The sequence below is a fragment of the Arachis hypogaea genome, chromosome 6 (genome assembly GCF_003086295.3).
Source record: "Arachis hypogaea cultivar Tifrunner chromosome 6, arahy.Tifrunner.gnm2.J5K5, whole genome shotgun sequence".
Taxonomy (NCBI): Eukaryota; Viridiplantae; Streptophyta; class Magnoliopsida; order Fabales; family Fabaceae; genus Arachis; species Arachis hypogaea.
The window spans coordinates 40,389,299-40,404,131 of NC_092041.1; the positions used below are offsets into that span (position 1 = coordinate 40,389,299).

At 46.1% G+C, this 14,833-nt stretch overlaps 46 non-coding genes across 46 annotated transcripts; all 46 read right to left on the reverse strand.

The window, feature by feature from the left end:
• Positions 1-360: 360 nt before the first annotated feature.
• On the reverse strand, positions 361-479 carry LOC112698580 (5S ribosomal RNA). Its single transcript, XR_003151729.1, has one exon. It is a non-coding gene; the product is annotated as a 5S ribosomal RNA (ribosomal RNA).
• Positions 480-667: 188 nt separating this feature from the next.
• LOC112699240 (5S ribosomal RNA) lies at positions 668-786 on the reverse strand. The gene has a single exon (XR_003152351.1). It is a non-coding gene; the product is annotated as a 5S ribosomal RNA (ribosomal RNA).
• A 192-nt stretch (positions 787-978) lies between these two features.
• Positions 979-1,096, reverse strand: LOC112699026 (5S ribosomal RNA). Its single transcript, XR_003152151.1, has one exon. It is a non-coding gene; the product is annotated as a 5S ribosomal RNA (ribosomal RNA).
• Positions 1,097-1,313: 217 nt separating this feature from the next.
• LOC112698903 (5S ribosomal RNA) lies at positions 1,314-1,431 on the reverse strand. The gene has a single exon (XR_003152034.1). It is a non-coding gene; the product is annotated as a 5S ribosomal RNA (ribosomal RNA).
• Positions 1,432-1,623: 192 nt separating this feature from the next.
• On the reverse strand, positions 1,624-1,742 carry LOC112699251 (5S ribosomal RNA). Its single transcript, XR_003152356.1, has one exon. It is a non-coding gene; the product is annotated as a 5S ribosomal RNA (ribosomal RNA).
• Positions 1,743-1,934: 192 nt separating this feature from the next.
• Positions 1,935-2,052, reverse strand: LOC112698724 (5S ribosomal RNA). The gene has a single exon (XR_003151865.1). It is a non-coding gene; the product is annotated as a 5S ribosomal RNA (ribosomal RNA).
• Positions 2,053-2,255: 203 nt separating this feature from the next.
• Positions 2,256-2,373, reverse strand: LOC112698725 (5S ribosomal RNA). Its single transcript, XR_003151866.1, has one exon. It is a non-coding gene; the product is annotated as a 5S ribosomal RNA (ribosomal RNA).
• A 194-nt stretch (positions 2,374-2,567) lies between these two features.
• Positions 2,568-2,686, reverse strand: LOC112699263 (5S ribosomal RNA). The gene has a single exon (XR_003152363.1). It is a non-coding gene; the product is annotated as a 5S ribosomal RNA (ribosomal RNA).
• Positions 2,687-2,879: 193 nt separating this feature from the next.
• On the reverse strand, positions 2,880-2,997 carry LOC112698869 (5S ribosomal RNA). Its single transcript, XR_003152003.1, has one exon. It is a non-coding gene; the product is annotated as a 5S ribosomal RNA (ribosomal RNA).
• A 193-nt stretch (positions 2,998-3,190) lies between these two features.
• LOC112699276 (5S ribosomal RNA) lies at positions 3,191-3,309 on the reverse strand. Its single transcript, XR_003152364.1, has one exon. It is a non-coding gene; the product is annotated as a 5S ribosomal RNA (ribosomal RNA).
• A 201-nt stretch (positions 3,310-3,510) lies between these two features.
• On the reverse strand, positions 3,511-3,629 carry LOC112699288 (5S ribosomal RNA). Its single transcript, XR_003152371.1, has one exon. It is a non-coding gene; the product is annotated as a 5S ribosomal RNA (ribosomal RNA).
• A 209-nt stretch (positions 3,630-3,838) lies between these two features.
• LOC112699299 (5S ribosomal RNA) lies at positions 3,839-3,957 on the reverse strand. The gene has a single exon (XR_003152381.1). It is a non-coding gene; the product is annotated as a 5S ribosomal RNA (ribosomal RNA).
• A 194-nt stretch (positions 3,958-4,151) lies between these two features.
• Positions 4,152-4,270, reverse strand: LOC112699311 (5S ribosomal RNA). The gene has a single exon (XR_003152392.1). It is a non-coding gene; the product is annotated as a 5S ribosomal RNA (ribosomal RNA).
• Positions 4,271-4,465: 195 nt separating this feature from the next.
• LOC112699322 (5S ribosomal RNA) lies at positions 4,466-4,584 on the reverse strand. The gene has a single exon (XR_003152403.1). It is a non-coding gene; the product is annotated as a 5S ribosomal RNA (ribosomal RNA).
• Positions 4,585-4,783: 199 nt separating this feature from the next.
• On the reverse strand, positions 4,784-4,901 carry LOC112698726 (5S ribosomal RNA). Its single transcript, XR_003151867.1, has one exon. It is a non-coding gene; the product is annotated as a 5S ribosomal RNA (ribosomal RNA).
• Positions 4,902-5,096: 195 nt separating this feature from the next.
• Positions 5,097-5,215, reverse strand: LOC112699333 (5S ribosomal RNA). Its single transcript, XR_003152415.1, has one exon. It is a non-coding gene; the product is annotated as a 5S ribosomal RNA (ribosomal RNA).
• A 194-nt stretch (positions 5,216-5,409) lies between these two features.
• Positions 5,410-5,528, reverse strand: LOC112699346 (5S ribosomal RNA). Its single transcript, XR_003152425.1, has one exon. It is a non-coding gene; the product is annotated as a 5S ribosomal RNA (ribosomal RNA).
• Positions 5,529-5,721: 193 nt separating this feature from the next.
• On the reverse strand, positions 5,722-5,840 carry LOC112699357 (5S ribosomal RNA). Its single transcript, XR_003152433.1, has one exon. It is a non-coding gene; the product is annotated as a 5S ribosomal RNA (ribosomal RNA).
• Positions 5,841-6,044: 204 nt separating this feature from the next.
• LOC112699369 (5S ribosomal RNA) lies at positions 6,045-6,163 on the reverse strand. Its single transcript, XR_003152444.1, has one exon. It is a non-coding gene; the product is annotated as a 5S ribosomal RNA (ribosomal RNA).
• Positions 6,164-6,361: 198 nt separating this feature from the next.
• LOC112699381 (5S ribosomal RNA) lies at positions 6,362-6,480 on the reverse strand. Its single transcript, XR_003152454.1, has one exon. It is a non-coding gene; the product is annotated as a 5S ribosomal RNA (ribosomal RNA).
• A 194-nt stretch (positions 6,481-6,674) lies between these two features.
• On the reverse strand, positions 6,675-6,793 carry LOC112699393 (5S ribosomal RNA). Its single transcript, XR_003152463.1, has one exon. It is a non-coding gene; the product is annotated as a 5S ribosomal RNA (ribosomal RNA).
• A 207-nt stretch (positions 6,794-7,000) lies between these two features.
• Positions 7,001-7,119, reverse strand: LOC112699404 (5S ribosomal RNA). Its single transcript, XR_003152473.1, has one exon. It is a non-coding gene; the product is annotated as a 5S ribosomal RNA (ribosomal RNA).
• Positions 7,120-7,318: 199 nt separating this feature from the next.
• LOC112699415 (5S ribosomal RNA) lies at positions 7,319-7,437 on the reverse strand. The gene has a single exon (XR_003152483.1). It is a non-coding gene; the product is annotated as a 5S ribosomal RNA (ribosomal RNA).
• Positions 7,438-7,639: 202 nt separating this feature from the next.
• On the reverse strand, positions 7,640-7,758 carry LOC112699427 (5S ribosomal RNA). Its single transcript, XR_003152488.1, has one exon. It is a non-coding gene; the product is annotated as a 5S ribosomal RNA (ribosomal RNA).
• A 196-nt stretch (positions 7,759-7,954) lies between these two features.
• LOC112699439 (5S ribosomal RNA) lies at positions 7,955-8,073 on the reverse strand. The gene has a single exon (XR_003152489.1). It is a non-coding gene; the product is annotated as a 5S ribosomal RNA (ribosomal RNA).
• Positions 8,074-8,269: 196 nt separating this feature from the next.
• LOC112699450 (5S ribosomal RNA) lies at positions 8,270-8,388 on the reverse strand. Its single transcript, XR_003152490.1, has one exon. It is a non-coding gene; the product is annotated as a 5S ribosomal RNA (ribosomal RNA).
• Positions 8,389-8,587: 199 nt separating this feature from the next.
• LOC112699462 (5S ribosomal RNA) lies at positions 8,588-8,706 on the reverse strand. The gene has a single exon (XR_003152492.1). It is a non-coding gene; the product is annotated as a 5S ribosomal RNA (ribosomal RNA).
• Positions 8,707-8,900: 194 nt separating this feature from the next.
• On the reverse strand, positions 8,901-9,019 carry LOC112699473 (5S ribosomal RNA). Its single transcript, XR_003152493.1, has one exon. It is a non-coding gene; the product is annotated as a 5S ribosomal RNA (ribosomal RNA).
• Positions 9,020-9,225: 206 nt separating this feature from the next.
• On the reverse strand, positions 9,226-9,344 carry LOC112699485 (5S ribosomal RNA). The gene has a single exon (XR_003152494.1). It is a non-coding gene; the product is annotated as a 5S ribosomal RNA (ribosomal RNA).
• A 202-nt stretch (positions 9,345-9,546) lies between these two features.
• LOC112699497 (5S ribosomal RNA) lies at positions 9,547-9,665 on the reverse strand. Its single transcript, XR_003152495.1, has one exon. It is a non-coding gene; the product is annotated as a 5S ribosomal RNA (ribosomal RNA).
• A 195-nt stretch (positions 9,666-9,860) lies between these two features.
• Positions 9,861-9,979, reverse strand: LOC112699509 (5S ribosomal RNA). The gene has a single exon (XR_003152496.1). It is a non-coding gene; the product is annotated as a 5S ribosomal RNA (ribosomal RNA).
• A 198-nt stretch (positions 9,980-10,177) lies between these two features.
• On the reverse strand, positions 10,178-10,296 carry LOC112699521 (5S ribosomal RNA). The gene has a single exon (XR_003152498.1). It is a non-coding gene; the product is annotated as a 5S ribosomal RNA (ribosomal RNA).
• A 197-nt stretch (positions 10,297-10,493) lies between these two features.
• On the reverse strand, positions 10,494-10,612 carry LOC112699533 (5S ribosomal RNA). The gene has a single exon (XR_003152499.1). It is a non-coding gene; the product is annotated as a 5S ribosomal RNA (ribosomal RNA).
• Positions 10,613-10,808: 196 nt separating this feature from the next.
• On the reverse strand, positions 10,809-10,927 carry LOC112699545 (5S ribosomal RNA). The gene has a single exon (XR_003152500.1). It is a non-coding gene; the product is annotated as a 5S ribosomal RNA (ribosomal RNA).
• A 203-nt stretch (positions 10,928-11,130) lies between these two features.
• On the reverse strand, positions 11,131-11,249 carry LOC112699552 (5S ribosomal RNA). The gene has a single exon (XR_003152501.1). It is a non-coding gene; the product is annotated as a 5S ribosomal RNA (ribosomal RNA).
• Positions 11,250-11,446: 197 nt separating this feature from the next.
• Positions 11,447-11,565, reverse strand: LOC112699553 (5S ribosomal RNA). Its single transcript, XR_003152502.1, has one exon. It is a non-coding gene; the product is annotated as a 5S ribosomal RNA (ribosomal RNA).
• A 196-nt stretch (positions 11,566-11,761) lies between these two features.
• Positions 11,762-11,880, reverse strand: LOC112699555 (5S ribosomal RNA). Its single transcript, XR_003152504.1, has one exon. It is a non-coding gene; the product is annotated as a 5S ribosomal RNA (ribosomal RNA).
• A 201-nt stretch (positions 11,881-12,081) lies between these two features.
• Positions 12,082-12,200, reverse strand: LOC112699556 (5S ribosomal RNA). The gene has a single exon (XR_003152505.1). It is a non-coding gene; the product is annotated as a 5S ribosomal RNA (ribosomal RNA).
• Positions 12,201-12,399: 199 nt separating this feature from the next.
• Positions 12,400-12,518, reverse strand: LOC112699557 (5S ribosomal RNA). The gene has a single exon (XR_003152506.1). It is a non-coding gene; the product is annotated as a 5S ribosomal RNA (ribosomal RNA).
• Positions 12,519-12,717: 199 nt separating this feature from the next.
• LOC112699566 (5S ribosomal RNA) lies at positions 12,718-12,836 on the reverse strand. Its single transcript, XR_003152513.1, has one exon. It is a non-coding gene; the product is annotated as a 5S ribosomal RNA (ribosomal RNA).
• Positions 12,837-13,030: 194 nt separating this feature from the next.
• LOC112699569 (5S ribosomal RNA) lies at positions 13,031-13,149 on the reverse strand. Its single transcript, XR_003152516.1, has one exon. It is a non-coding gene; the product is annotated as a 5S ribosomal RNA (ribosomal RNA).
• Positions 13,150-13,342: 193 nt separating this feature from the next.
• LOC112699581 (5S ribosomal RNA) lies at positions 13,343-13,461 on the reverse strand. Its single transcript, XR_003152527.1, has one exon. It is a non-coding gene; the product is annotated as a 5S ribosomal RNA (ribosomal RNA).
• Positions 13,462-13,661: 200 nt separating this feature from the next.
• LOC112699593 (5S ribosomal RNA) lies at positions 13,662-13,780 on the reverse strand. The gene has a single exon (XR_003152538.1). It is a non-coding gene; the product is annotated as a 5S ribosomal RNA (ribosomal RNA).
• Positions 13,781-13,975: 195 nt separating this feature from the next.
• On the reverse strand, positions 13,976-14,094 carry LOC112699604 (5S ribosomal RNA). Its single transcript, XR_003152549.1, has one exon. It is a non-coding gene; the product is annotated as a 5S ribosomal RNA (ribosomal RNA).
• Positions 14,095-14,290: 196 nt separating this feature from the next.
• Positions 14,291-14,409, reverse strand: LOC112699616 (5S ribosomal RNA). Its single transcript, XR_003152560.1, has one exon. It is a non-coding gene; the product is annotated as a 5S ribosomal RNA (ribosomal RNA).
• Positions 14,410-14,603: 194 nt separating this feature from the next.
• Positions 14,604-14,722, reverse strand: LOC112699628 (5S ribosomal RNA). Its single transcript, XR_003152571.1, has one exon. It is a non-coding gene; the product is annotated as a 5S ribosomal RNA (ribosomal RNA).
• Between the last annotated feature and the right edge of the window lie 111 nt (positions 14,723-14,833).

A 14,833-nucleotide genomic window follows, 5' to 3' on the forward strand; every position in this document is an offset into this window, starting at 1 on the left:
GCCTAAAATGAGGTCATTGAGACTCGCTTTAGCTAAACTATTCAAGATAGCGCCGTTTAAAGAACGAGGGTAAGCACGACGTAAAAAAAAAAAAAAAAAAAAAAAAGAGGTGCAACACGAGGACTTCCCAGTTCCGGTGAATTAGTGCTGGTATGATCGCACCTATTAAAATAAGCGCACATAATTATCATATGCATGTCTCGCGACGTAGGGTAAGTCGAGTTGCAAATCCCTGCGGGGCCCGTGGGAGCTTGCCTAAAATCAGGTCATTGAGACTCGCTTTAACTAAACTGTGCAAGATAGCGCCGTTTAAAGAACGAGGGTAAGCACGACGTAAAAAAAAAAAAAAAAAAAAAAAAAGAGGTGCAACACGAGGACTTCCCAGGAGGTCACCCATCCTAGTACTACTCTCGCCCAAGCACGCTTAACTGCGGAGTTCTGATGGGATCCGGTGCATTAGTGCTGGTATGATCGCATCTTTTATAATATGCGCACATAATTATCATATGCATGTCTTGCGACGTAGGGTAAGTCGAGCTGCGAATCCCTGCGGGGACCGTGCGAGCTTGCCTAAAATGAGGTCATTGAGACTCGCTTTAGCTAAACTATTCAAGATAGCGCCGTTTAAAGAACGAGGGTAAGCACGACGTAAAAAAAAAAAAAAAAAGAGGTGCAACACGAGGACTTCCCAGGAGGTCACCCATCCTAGTACTACTCTCGCCCAAGCACGCTTAACTGCGGAGTTCTGATGGGATCCGGTGCATTAGTGCTGGTATGATCGCACCTATTAAAATATGCGCACATAATTATCATATGCATGTCTCGCGACGTAGGGTAAGTCGAGCTGCGAATCCCTGCGGGGCCCGTGCGAACTTGCCTAAAATGAGGACATTGAGACTCGCTTTAGCTAAACTATTCAAGATAGCGCCGTTTAAAGAACGAGGGTAAGCACGACGTAAAAAAAAAAAAAAAAAAAAAGAGGTGCAACACGAGGACTTCCCAGAGGTCACCCATCCTCGTACTACTCTCGCCCAAGCACGCTTAACTGCGGAGTTCTGATGGGATCCGGTGAATTAGTGCTGGTATGATCGCACCTATTAAAATATGCGCACATAATTATCATATGCATGTCTCGCGACGTAGGGTAAGTCGAGTTGCAAATCCCTGCGGGGCCCGTGGGAGCTTGCCTAAAATCAGGTCATTGAGACTCGCTTTAACTAAACTGTGCAAGATAGCGCCGTTTAAAGAACGAGGGTAAGCACGACGTAAAAAAAAAAAAAAAAAAAAAAAAAAAAAAAAAAAAAAAAGAAGAAGAGGTGCAACACGAGGACTTCCCAGGAGGTCACCCATCCTAGTACTACTCTCGCCAAGCACGCTTAACTGCGGAGTTCTGATGGGATCCGGTGCATTAGTGCTGGTATGATCGCACCTATTAAAATATGCGCACATAATTATCATATGCATGTCTCGCGACGTAGGGTAAGTCGAGCTGCGAATCCCTGCGGGGCCCGTGCGAACTTGCCTAAAATGAGGTCATTGAGACTCGCTTTAGCTAAACTATTCAAGATAGCGCCGTTTAAAGAACGAGGGTAAGCACGACGTAAAAAAAAAAAAAAAAAAAAAGAGGTGCAACACGAGGACTTCCCAGGAGGTCACCCATCCTAGTACTACTCTCGCCCAAGCACGCTTAACTGCGGAGTTCTGATGGGATCCGGTGCATTAGTGCTGGTATGATCGCACCTATTAAAATATGCGCACATAATTATCATATGCATGTCTCGCGACGTAGGGTAAGTCGAGCTGCGAATCCCTGCGGGGCCCGTGCGAACTTGCCTAAAATGAGGTCATTGAGACTCGCTTTAGCTAAACTATTCAAGATAGCGCCGTTTAAAGAACGAGGGTAAGCACGACGTAAAAAAAAAAAAAAAAAAAAAGAGGTGCAACACGAGGACTTCCCAGAGGTCACCCATCCTAGTACTACTCTCGCCCAAGCACGCTTAACTGCGGAGTTCTGATGGGATCCGGTGCATTAGTGCTGGTATGATCGCACCTATTAAAATATGCGCACATAATTATCATATGCATGTCTCGCGACGTAGGGTAAGTCGAGCTGCGAATCCCTGCGGGGCCCGTGCGACTTGCCTAAAATGAGGTCATTGAGACTCGCTTTAGCTAAACTATTCAAGATAGCGCCGTTTAAAGAACGAGGGTAAGCACGACGAAAAAAAAAAAAAAAAAAAAAAAAAAAAAAAAAAGAGGTGCAACACGAGGACTTCCCAGAGGTCACCCATCCTAGTACTACTCTCGCCCAAGCACGCTTAACTGCGGAGTTCTGATGGGATCCGGTGCATTAGTGCTGGTATGATCGCACCTTTTATAATATGCGCACATAATTATCATATGCATGTCTTGCGACGTAGGGTAAGTCGAGCTGCGAATCCCTGCGGGGACCGTGCGAGCTTGCCTAAAATGAGGTCATTGAGACTCGCTTTAGCTAAACTATTCAAGATAGCGCCGTTTAAAGAACGAGGGTAAGCACGACGTAAAAAAAAAAAAAAAAAAAAAAAGAGGTGCAACACGAGGACTTCCCAGGAGGTCACCCATCCTAGTACTACTCTCGCCCAAGCACGCTTAACTGCGGAGTTCTGATGGGATCCGGTGCATTAGTGCTGGTATGATCGCACCTATTAAAATATGCGCACATAATTATCATATGCATGTCTCGCGACGTAGGGTAAGTCGAGCTGCGAATCCCTGCGGGGCCCGTGCGAACTTGCCTAAAATGAGGTCATTGAGACTCGCTTTAGCTAAACTATTCAAGATAGCGCCGTTTAAAGAACGAGGGTAAGCACGACGTAAAAAAAAAAAAAAAAAAAAAAGAGGTGCAACACGAGGACTTCCCAGAGGTCACCCATCCTAGTACTACTCTCGCCCAAGCACGCTTAACTGCGGAGTTCTGATGGGATCCGGTGAATTAGTGCTGGTATGATCGCACCTATTAAAATATGCGCACATAATTATCATATGCATGTCTCGCGACGTAGGGTAAGTCGAGTGCAAATCCCTGCGGGGCCCGTGGAGCTTGCCTAAAATCAGGTCATTGAGACTCGCTTTAACTAAACTGTGCAAGATAGCGCCGTTTAAAGAACGAGGGTAAGCACGACGTAAAAAAAAAAAAAAAAAAAAAAAAGAGGTGCAACACGAGGACTTCCCAGGAGGTCACCCATCCTAGTACTACTCTCGCCCAAGCACGCTTAACTGCGGAGTTCTGATGGGATCCGGTGCATTAGTGCTGGTATGATCGCACCTATTAAAATATGCGCACATAATTATCATATGCATGTCTCGCGACGTAGGGTAAGTCGAGCTGCGAATCCCTGCGGGGCCCGTGCGAGCTTGCCTAAAATAGGTCATTGAGACTCGTTTAGCTAAACTATTCAAGATAGCGCCGTTTAAAGAACGAGGGTAAGCACGACGTAAAAAAAAAAAAAAAAAAAAAAAAAAAAAAAAGAGGTGCAACACGAGGACTTCCCAGGAGGTCACCCATCCTAGTACTACTCTCGCCCAAGCACGCTTAACTGCGGAGTTCTGATGGGATCCGGTGCATTAGTGCTGGTATGATCGCACCTATTATAATATGCGCACATAATTATCATATGCATGTCTGCGACGTAGGGTAAGTCGAGCTGCGAATCCCTGCGGGGCCCGTGCGAGCTTGCCTAAAATCAGGTCATTGAGACTCGCTTTAGCTAAACTATTCAAGATAGCGCCGTTTAAAGAACGAGGGTAAGCACGACGTAAAAAAAAAAAAAAAAAAAAAAAAAAAAAAAAAAAAAAAGAGGTGCAACACGAGGACTTCCCAGGAGGTCACCCATCCTAGTACTACTCTCGCCCAAGCACGCTTAACTGCGGAGTTCTGATGGGATCCGGTGCATTAGTGCTGGTATGATCGCACCTATTAAAATATGCGCACATAATTATCATATGCATGTCTGCGACGTAGGGTAAGTCGAGCTGCGAATCCCTGCGGGGCCCGTGGAGCTTGCCTAAAATCAGGTCATTGAGACTCGCTTTAACTAAACTGTGCAAGATAGCGCCGTTTAAAGAACGAGGGTAAGCACGACGTAAAAAAAAAAAAAAAAAAAAAAAAAGAGGTGCAACACGAGGACTTCCCAGGAGGTCACCCATCCTAGTACTACTCTCGCCCAAGCACGCTTAACTGCGGAGTTCTGATGGGATCCGGTGCATTAGTGCTGGTATGATCGCACCTATTAAAATATGCGCACATAATTATCATATGCATGTCTCGCGACGTAGGGTAAGTCGAGCTGCGAATCCCTGCGGGGCCCGTGCGAGCTTGCCTAAAATCAGGTCATTGAGACTCGCTTTAGCTAAACTATTCAAGATAGCGCCGTTTAAAGAACGAGGGTAAGCACGACGTAAAAAAAAAAAAAAAAAAAAAAAAGAGGTGCAACACGAGGACTTCCCAGGAGGTCACCCATCCTAGTACTACTCTCGCCCAAGCACGCTTAACTGCGGAGTTCTGATGGGATCCGGTGCATTAGTGCTGGTATGATCGCACCTATTAAAATATGCGCACATAATTATCATATGCATGTCTCGCGACGTAGGGTAAGTCGAGCTGCGAATCCCTGCGGGGCCCGTGCGAACTTGCCTAAAATGAGGTCATTGAGACTCGCTTTAGCTAAACTATTCAAGATAGCGCCGTTTAAAGAACGAGGGTAAGCACGACGTAAAAAAAAAAAAAAAAAAAAAAAAAAAAGAGGTGCAACACGAGGACTTCCCAGAGGTCACCCATCCTAGTACTACTCTCGCCCAAGCACGCTTAACTGCGGAGTTCTGATGGGATCCGGTGCATTAGTGCTGGTATGATCGCACCTATTAAAATATGCGCACATAATTATCATATGCATGTCTCGCGACGTAGGGTAAGTCGAGCTGCGAATCCCTGCGGGGCCCGTGCGAGCTTGCCTAAAATGAGGTCATTGAGACTCGCTTTAGCTAAACTATTCAAGATAGCGCCGTTTAAAGAACGAGGGTAAGCACGACGTAAAAAAAAAAAAAAAAAAAAAAAAGAGGTGCAACACGAGGACTTCCCAGGAGGTCACCCATCCTAGTACTACTCTCGCCCAAGCACGCTTAACTGCGGAGTTCTGATGGGATCCGGTGCATTAGTGCTGGTATGATCGCACCTATTAAAATATGCGCACATAATTATCATATGCATGTCTCGCGACGTAGGGTAAGTCGAGCTGCGAATCCCTGCGGGGCCCGTGCGAACTTGCCTAAAATGAGGTCATTGAGACTCGCTTTAGCTAAACTATTCAAGATAGCGCCGTTTAAAGAACGAGGGTAAGCACGACGTAAAAAAAAAAAAAAAAAAAAAAAGAGGTGCAACACGAGGACTTCCCAGGAGGTCACCCATCCTAGTACTACTCTCGCCCAAGCACGCTTAACTGCGGAGTTCTGATGGGATCCGGTGCATTAGTGCTGGTATGATCGCACCTATTAAAATATGCGCACATAATTATCATATGCATGTCTCGCGACGTAGGGTAAGTCGAGTGCGAATCCCTGCGGGGCCCGTGCGAGCTTGCCTAAAATCAGGTCATTGAGACTCGCTTTAGCTAAACTATCAAGATAGCGCCGTTTAAAGAACGAGGGTAAGCACGACGTAAAAAAAAAAAAAAAAAAAAAAAAGAGGTGCAACACGAGGACTTCCCAGGAGGTCACCCATCCTAGTACTACTCTCGCCCAAGCACGCTTAACTGCGGAGTTCTGATGGGATCCGGTGCATTAGTGCTGGTATGATCGCACCTATTAAAATATGCGCACATAATTATCATATGCATGTCTCGCGACGTAGGGTAAGTCGAGCTGCGAATCCCTGCGGGGCCCGTGCGAGCTTGCCTAAAATAGGTCATTGAGACTCGCTTTAGCTAAACTATTCAAGATAGCGCCGTTTAAAGAACGAGGGTAAGCACGACGTAAAAAAAAAAAAAAAAAAAAAAAAAAAAAAAAAAGAGGTGCAACACGAGGACTTCCCAGGAGGTCACCCATCCTAGTACTACTCTCGCCCAAGCACGCTTAACTGCGGAGTTCTGATGGGATCCGGTGCATTAGTGCTGGTATGATCGCACCTATTAAAATATGCGCACATAATTATCATATGCATGTCTCGCGACGTAGGGTAAGTCGAGCTGCGAATCCCTGCGGGGCCCGTGCGAGCTTGCCTAAAATCAGGTCATTGAGACTCGCTTTAGCTAAACTATTCAAGATAGCGCCGTTTAAAGAACGAGGGTAAGCACGACGTAAAAAAAAAAAAAAAAAAAAAAAAAAAGAGGTGCAACACGAGGACTTCCCAGGAGGTCACCCATCCTAGTACTACTCTCGCCCAAGCACGCTTAACTGCGGAGTTCTGATGGGATCCGGTGCATTAGTGCTGGTATGATCGCACCTATTAAAATATGCGCACATAATTATCATATGCATGTCTGCGACGTAGGGTAAGTCGAGCTGCGAATCCCTGCGGGGCCCGTGGGAGCTTGCCTAAAATCAGGTCATTGAGACTCGCTTTAGCTAAACTATTCAAGATAGCGCCGTTTAAAGAACGAGGGTAAGCACGACGTAAAAAAAAAAAAAAAAAAAAAAAAGAGGTGCAACACGAGGACTTCCCAGGAGGTCACCCATCCTAGTACTACTCTCGCCCAAGCACGCTTAACTGCGGAGTTCTGATGGGATCCGGTGCATTAGTGCTGGTATGATCGCACCTATTAAAATATGCGCACATAATTATCATATGCATGTCTCGCGACGTAGGGTAAGTCGAGCTGCGAATCCCTGCGGGGCCCGTGCGAGCTTGCCTAAAATCAGGTCATTGAGACTCGCTTTAGCTAAACTATTCAAGATAGCGCCGTTTAAAGAACGAGGGTAAGCACGACGTAAAAAAAAAAAAAAAAAAAAAAAAAAAAAAAAAAAAGAGGTGCAACACGAGGACTTCCCAGGAGGTCACCCATCCTAGTACTACTCTCGCCCAAGCACGCTTAACTGCGGAGTTCTGATGGGATCCGGTGCATTAGTGCTGGTATGATCGCACCTATTAAAATATGCGCACATAATTATCATATGCATGTCTGCGACGTAGGGTAAGTCGAGCTGCGAATCCCTGCGGGGCCCGTGCGAGCTTGCCTAAAATGAGGTCATTGAGACTCGCTTTAGCTAAACTATTCAAGATAGCGCCGTTTAAAGAACGAGGGTAAGCACGACGTAAAAAAAAAAAAAAAAAAAAAAAAAAAAAGAGGTGCAACACGAGGACTTCCCAGGAGGTCACCCATCCTAGTACTACTCTCGCCCAAGCACGCTTAACTGCGGAGTTCTGATGGGATCCGGTGCATTAGTGCTGGTATGATCGCACCTATTAAAATATGCGCACATAATTATCATATGCATGTCTGCGACGTAGGGTAAGTCGAGCTGCGAATCCCTGCGGGGCCCGTGCGAGCTTGCCTAAAATGAGGTCATTGAGACTCGCTTTAGCTAAACTATTCAAGATAGCGCCGTTTAAAGAACGAGGGTAAGCACGACGTAAAAAAAAAAAAAAAAAAAAAAAAAAAAAAAAGAGGTGCAACACGAGGACTTCCCAGGAGGTCACCCATCCTAGTACTACTCTCGCCCAAGCACGCTTAACTGCGGAGTTCTGATGGGATCCGGTGCATTAGTGCTGGTATGATCGCACCTATTAAAATATGCGCACATAATTATCATATGCATGTCTGCGACGTAGGGTAAGTCGAGCTGCGAATCCCTGCGGGGCCCGTGCGAGCTTGCCTAAAATAGGTCATTGAGACTCGCTTTAGCTAAACTATTCAAGATAGCGCCGTTTAAAGAACGAGGGTAAGCACGACGTAAAAAAAAAAAAAAAAAAAAAAAAAAAGAGGTGCAACACGAGGACTTCCCAGGAGGTCACCCATCCTAGTACTACTCTCGCCCAAGCACGCTTAACTGCGGAGTTCTGATGGGATCCGGTGCATTAGTGCTGGTATGATCGCACCTATTAAAATATGCGCACATAATTATCATATGCATGTCTCGCGACGTAGGGTAAGTCGAGCTGCGAATCCCTGCGGGGCCCGTGCGAGCTTGCCTAAAATCAGGTCATTGAGACTCGCTTTAGCTAAACTATTCAAGATAGCGCCGTTTAAAGAACGAGGGTAAGCACGACGTAAAAAAAAAAAAAAAAAAAAAAAAAGAGGTGCAACACGAGGACTTCCCAGGAGGTCACCCATCCTAGTACTACTCTCGCCCAAGCACGCTTAACTGCGGAGTTCTGATGGGATCCGGTGCATTAGTGCTGGTATGATCGCACCTATTAAAATATGCGCACATAATTATCATATGCATGTCTTGCGACGTAGGGTAAGTCGAGCTGCGAATCCCTGCGGGGCCCGTGCGAGCTTGCCTAAAATAGGTCATTGAGACTCGCTTTAGCTAAACTATTCAAGATAGCGCCGTTTAAAGAACGAGGGTAAGCACGACGTAAAAAAAAAAAAAAAAAAAAAAAAAAAAAGAGGTGCAACACGAGGACTTCCCAGGAGGTCACCCATCCTAGTACTACTCTCGCCCAAGCACGCTTAACTGCGGAGTTCTGATGGGATCCGGTGCATTAGTGCTGGTATGATCGCACCTATTAAAATATGCGCACATAATTATCATATGCATGTCTGCGACGTAGGGTAAGTCGAGCTGCGAATCCCTGCGGGGCCCGTGCGAGCTTGCCTAAAATCAGGTCATTGAGACTCGCTTTAGCTAAACTATTCAAGATAGCGCCGTTTAAAGAACGAGGGTAAGCACGACGTAAAAAAAAAAAAAAAAAAAAAAAAGAGGTGCAACACGAGGACTTCCCAGGAGGTCACCCATCCTAGTACTACTCTCGCCCAAGCACGCTTAACTGCGGAGTTCTGATGGGATCCGGTGCATTAGTGCTGGTATGATCGCACCTATTAAAATATGCGCACATAATTATCATATGCATGTCTTGCGACGTAGGGTAAGTCGAGCTGCGAATCCCTGCGGGGCCCGTGCGAGCTTGCCTAAAATGAGGTCATTGAGACTCGCTTTAGCTAAACTATTCAAGATAGCGCCGTTTAAAGAACGAGGGTAAGCACGACGTAAAAAAAAAAAAAAAAAAAAAAAAAAAAAAAAAAAGAGGTGCAACACGAGGACTTCCCAGGAGGTCACCCATCCTAGTACTACTCTCGCCCAAGCACGCTTAACTGCGGAGTTCTGATGGGATCCGGTGCATTAGTGCTGGTATGATCGCACCTATTAAAATATGCGCACATAATTATCATATGCATGTCTGCGACGTAGGGTAAGTCGAGCTGCGAATCCCTGCGGGGCCCGTGCGAGCTTGCCTAAAATCAGGTCATTGAGACTCGCTTTAGCTAAACTATTCAAGATAGCGCCGTTTAAAGAACGAGGGTAAGCACGACGTAAAAAAAAAAAAAAAAAAAAAAAAAAAAAAAAGAGGTGCAACACGAGGACTTCCCAGGAGGTCACCCATCCTAGTACTACTCTCGCCCAAGCACGCTTAACTGCGGAGTTCTGATGGGATCCGGTGCATTAGTGCTGGTATGATCGCACCTATTAAAATATGCGCACATAATTATCATATGCATGTCTCGCGACGTAGGGTAAGTCGAGCTGCGAATCCCTGCGGGGCCCGTGCGAGCTTGCCTAAAATCAGGTCATTGAGACTCGCTTTAGCTAAACTATTCAAGATAGCGCCGTTTAAAGAACGAGGGTAAGCACGACGTAAAAAAAAAAAAAAAAAAAAAAAAGAGGTGCAACACGAGGACTTCCCAGGAGGTCACCCATCCTAGTACTACTCTCGCCCAAGCACGCTTAACTGCGGAGTTCTGATGGGATCCGGTGCATTAGTGCTGGTATGATCGCACCTATTAAAATATGCGCACATAATTATCATATGCATGTCTTGCGACGTAGGGTAAGTCGAGCTGCGAATCCCTGCGGGGCCCGTGCGAGCTTGCCTAAAATAGGTCATTGAGACTCGCTTTAGCTAAACTATTCAAGATAGCGCCGTTTAAAGAACGAGGGTAAGCACGACGTAAAAAAAAAAAAAAAAAAAAAAAAAAAAGAGGTGCAACACGAGGACTTCCCAGGAGGTCACCCATCCTAGTACTACTCTCGCCCAAGCACGCTTAACTGCGGAGTTCTGATGGGATCCGGTGCATTAGTGCTGGTATGATCGCACCTATTAAAATATGCGCACATAATTATCATATGCATGTCTCGCGACGTAGGGTAAGTCGAGCTGCGAATCCCTGCGGGGCCCGTGCGAGCTTGCCTAAAATCAGGTCATTGAGACTCGCTTTAGCTAAACTATTCAAGATAGCGCCGTTTAAAGAACGAGGGTAAGCACGACGTAAAAAAAAAAAAAAAAAAAAAAAAAAGAGGTGCAACACGAGGACTTCCCAGGAGGTCACCCATCCTAGTACTACTCTCGCCCAAGCACGCTTAACTGCGGAGTTCTGATGGGATCCGGTGCATTAGTGCTGGTATGATCGCACCTATTAAATATGCGCACATAATTATCATATGCATGTCTTGCGACGTAGGGTAAGTCGAGCTGCGAATCCCTGCGGGGCCCGTGCGAGCTTGCCTAAAATGAGGTCATTGAGACTCGCTTTAGCTAAACTATTCAAGATAGCGCCGTTTAAAGAACGAGGGTAAGCACGACGTAAAAAAAAAAAAAAAAAAAAAAAAAAGAGGTGCAACACGAGGACTTCCCAGGAGGTCACCCATCCTAGTACTACTCTCGCCCAAGCACGCTTAACTGCGGAGTTCTGATGGGATCCGGTGCATTAGTGCTGGTATGATCGCACCTATTAAAATATGCGCACATAATTATCATATGCATGTCTCGCGACGTAGGGTAAGTCGAGCTGCGAATCCCTGCGGGGCCCGTGCGAGCTTGCCTAAAATAGGTCATTGAGACTCGCTTTAGCTAAACTATTCAAGATAGCGCCGTTTAAAGAACGAGGGTAAGCACGACGTAAAAAAAAAAAAAAAAAAAAAAAAAAAAAAAAAGAGGTGCAACACGAGGACTTCCCAGGAGGTCACCCATCCTAGTACTACTCTCGCCCAAGCACGCTTAACTGCGGAGTTCTGATGGGATCCGGTGCATTAGTGCTGGTATGATCGCACCTATTAAAATATGCGCACATAATTATCATATGCATGTCTCGCGACGTAGGGTAAGTCGAGCTGCGAATCCCTGCGGGGCCCGTGCGAGCTTGCCTAAAATCAGGTCATTGAGACTCGCTTTAGCTAAACTATTCAAGATAGCGCCGTTTAAAGAACGAGGGTAAGCACGACGTAAAAAAAAAAAAAAAAAAAAAAAAAAGAGGTGCAACACGAGGACTTCCCAGGAGGTCACCCATCCTAGTACTACTCTCGCCCAAGCACGCTTAACTGCGGAGTTCTGATGGGATCCGGTGCATTAGTGCTGGTATGATCGCACCTATTAAAATATGCGCACATAATTATCATATGCATGTCTTGCGACGTAGGGTAAGTCGAGCTGCGAATCCCTGCGGGGCCCGTGCGAGCTTGCCTAAAATCAGGTCATTGAGACTCGCTTTAGCTAAACTATTCAAGATAGCGCCGTTTAAAGAACGAGGGTAAGCACGACGTAAAAAAAAAAAAAAAAAAAAAAAAAGAGGTGCAACACGAGGACTTCCCAGGAGGTCACCCATCCTAGTACTACTCTCGCCCAAGCACGCTTAACTGCGGAGTTCTGATGGGATCCGGTGCATTAGTGCTGGTATGATCGCACCTATTAAAATATGCGCACATAATTATCATATGCATGTCTCGCGACGTAGGGTAAGTCGAGCTGCGAATCCCTGCGGGGCCCGTGCGAGCTTGCCTAAAATCAGGTCATTGAGACTCGCTTTAGCTAAACTATTCAAGATAGCGCCGTTTAAAGAACGAGGGTAAGCACGACGTAAAAAAAAAAAAAAAAAAAAAAAAAAAAAAGAGGTGCAACACGAGGACTTCCCAGGAGGTCACCCATCCTAGTACTACTCTCGCCCAAGCACGCTTAACTGCGGAGTTCTGATGGGATCCGGTGCATTAGTGCTGGTATGATCGCACCTATTAAAATATGCGCACATAATTATCATATGCATGTCTTGCGACGTAGGGTAAGTCGAGCTGCGAATCCCTGCGGGGCCCGTGCGAGCTTGCCTAAAATCAGGTCATTGAGACTCGCTTTAGCTAAACTATTCAAGATAGCGCCGTTTAAAGAACGAGGGTAAGCACGACGTAAAAAAAAAAAAAAAAAAAAAAAAAAAAGAGGTGCAACACGAGGACTTCCCAGGAGGTCACCCATCCTAGTACTACTCTCGCCCAAGCACGCTTAACTGCGGAGTTCTGATGGGATCCGGTGCATTAGTGCTGGTATGATCGCACCTATTAAAATATGCGCACATAATTATCATATGCATGTCTTGCGACGTAGGGTAAGTCGAGCTGCGAATCCCTGCGGGGCCCGTGCGAGCTTGCCTAAAATCAGGTCATTGAGACTCGCTTTAGCTAAACTATTCAAGATAGCGCCGTTTAAAGAACGAGGGTAAGCACGACGTAAAAAAAAAAAAAAAAAAAAAAAAAAAAGAGGTGCAACACGAGGACTTCCCAGGAGGTCACCCATCCTAGTACTACTCTCGCCCAAGCACGCTTAACTGCGGAGTTCTGATGGGATCCGGTGCATTAGTGCTGGTATGATCGCACCTATTAAAATATGCGCACATAATTATCATATGCATGTCTCGCGACGTAGGGTAAGTCGAGCTGCGAATCCCTGCGGGGCCCGTGCGAGCTTGCCTAAAATCAGGTCATTGAGACTCGCTTTAGCTAAACTATTCAAGATAGCGCCGTTTAAAGAACGAGGGTAAGCACGACGTAAAAAAAAAAAAAAAAAAAAAAAGAGGTGCAACACGAGGACTTCCCAGGAGGTCACCCATCCTAGTACTACTCTCGCCCAAGCACGCTTAACTGCGGAGTTCTGATGGGATCCGGTGCATTAGTGCTGGTATGATCGCACCTATTAAAATATGCGCACATAATTATCATATGCATGTCTCGCGACGTAGGGTAAGTCGAGCTGCGAATCCCTGCGGGGCCCGTGCGAGCTTGCCTAAAATAGGTCATTGAGACTCGCTTTAGCTAAACTATTCAAGATAGCGCCGTTTAAAGAACGAGGGTAAGCACGACGTAAAAAAAAAAAAAAAAAAAAAAAGAGGTGCAACACGAGGACTTCCCAGGAGGTCACCCATCCTAGTACTACTCTCGCCCAAGCACGCTTAACTGCGGAGTTCTGATGGGATCCGGTGCATTAGTGCTGGTATGATCGCACCTATTAAAATATGCGCACATAATTATCATATGCATGTCTCGCGACGTAGGGTAAGTCGAGCTGCGAATCCCTGCGGGGCCCGTGCGAGCTTGCCTAAAATCAGGTCATTGAGACTCGCTTTAGCTAAACTATTCAAGATAGCGCCGTTTAAAGAACGAGGGTAAGCACGACGTAAAAAAAAAAAAAAAAAAAAAAAAAAAAAGAGGTGCAACACGAGGACTTCCCAGGAGGTCACCCATCCTAGTACTACTCTCGCCCAAGCACGCTTAACTGCGGAGTTCTGATGGGATCCGGTGCATTAGTGCTGGTATGATCGCACCTATTAAAATATGCGCACATAATTATCATATGCATGTCTCGCGACGTAGGGTAAGTCGAGCTGCGAATCCCTGCGGGGCCCGTGCGAGCTTGCCTAAAATCAGGTCATTGAGACTCGCTTTAGCTAAACTATTCAAGATAGCGCCGTTTAAAGAACGAGGGTAAGCACGACGTAAAAAAAAAAAAAAAAAAAAAAAAGAGGTGCAACACGAGGACTTCCCAGGAGGTCACCCATCCTAGTACTACTCTCGCCCAAGCACGCTTAACTGCGGAGTTCTGATGGGATCCGGTGCATTAGTGCTGGTATGATCGCACCTATTAAATATGCGCACATAATTATCATATGCATGTCTGCGACGTAGGGTAAGTCGAGCTGCGAATCCCTGCGGGGCCCGTGCGAGCTTGCCTAAAATAGGTCATTGAGACTCGCTTTAGCTAAACTATTCAAGATAGCGCCGTTTAAAGAACGAGGGTAAGCACGACGTAAAAAAAAAAAAAAAAAAAAAAAAAAAAGAGGTGCAACACGAGGACTTCCCAGGAGGTCACCCATCCTAGTACTACTCTCGCCCAAGCACGCTTAACTGCGGAGTTCTGATGGGATCCGGTGCATTAGTGCTGGTATGATCGCACCTATTAAAATATGCGCACATAATTATCATATGCATGTCTCGCGACGTAGGGTAAGTCGAGCTGCGAATCCCTGCGGGGCCCGTGCGAGCTTGCCTAAAATCAGGTCATTGAGACTCGCTTTAGCTAAACTATTCAAGATAGCGCCGTTTAAAGAACGAGGGTAAGCACGACGTAAAAAAAAAAAAAAAAAAAAAAAGAGGTGCAACACGAGGACTTCCCAGGAGGTCACCCATCCTAGTACTACTCTCGCCCAAGCACGCTTAACTGCGGAGTTCTGATGGGATCCGGTGCATTAGTGCTGGTATGATCGCACCTATTAAAATATGCGCACATAATTATCATATGCATGTCTCGCGACGTAGGGTAAGTCGAGCTGCGAATCCCTGCGGGGCCCGTGCGAGCTTGCCTAAAATCAGGTCATTGAGA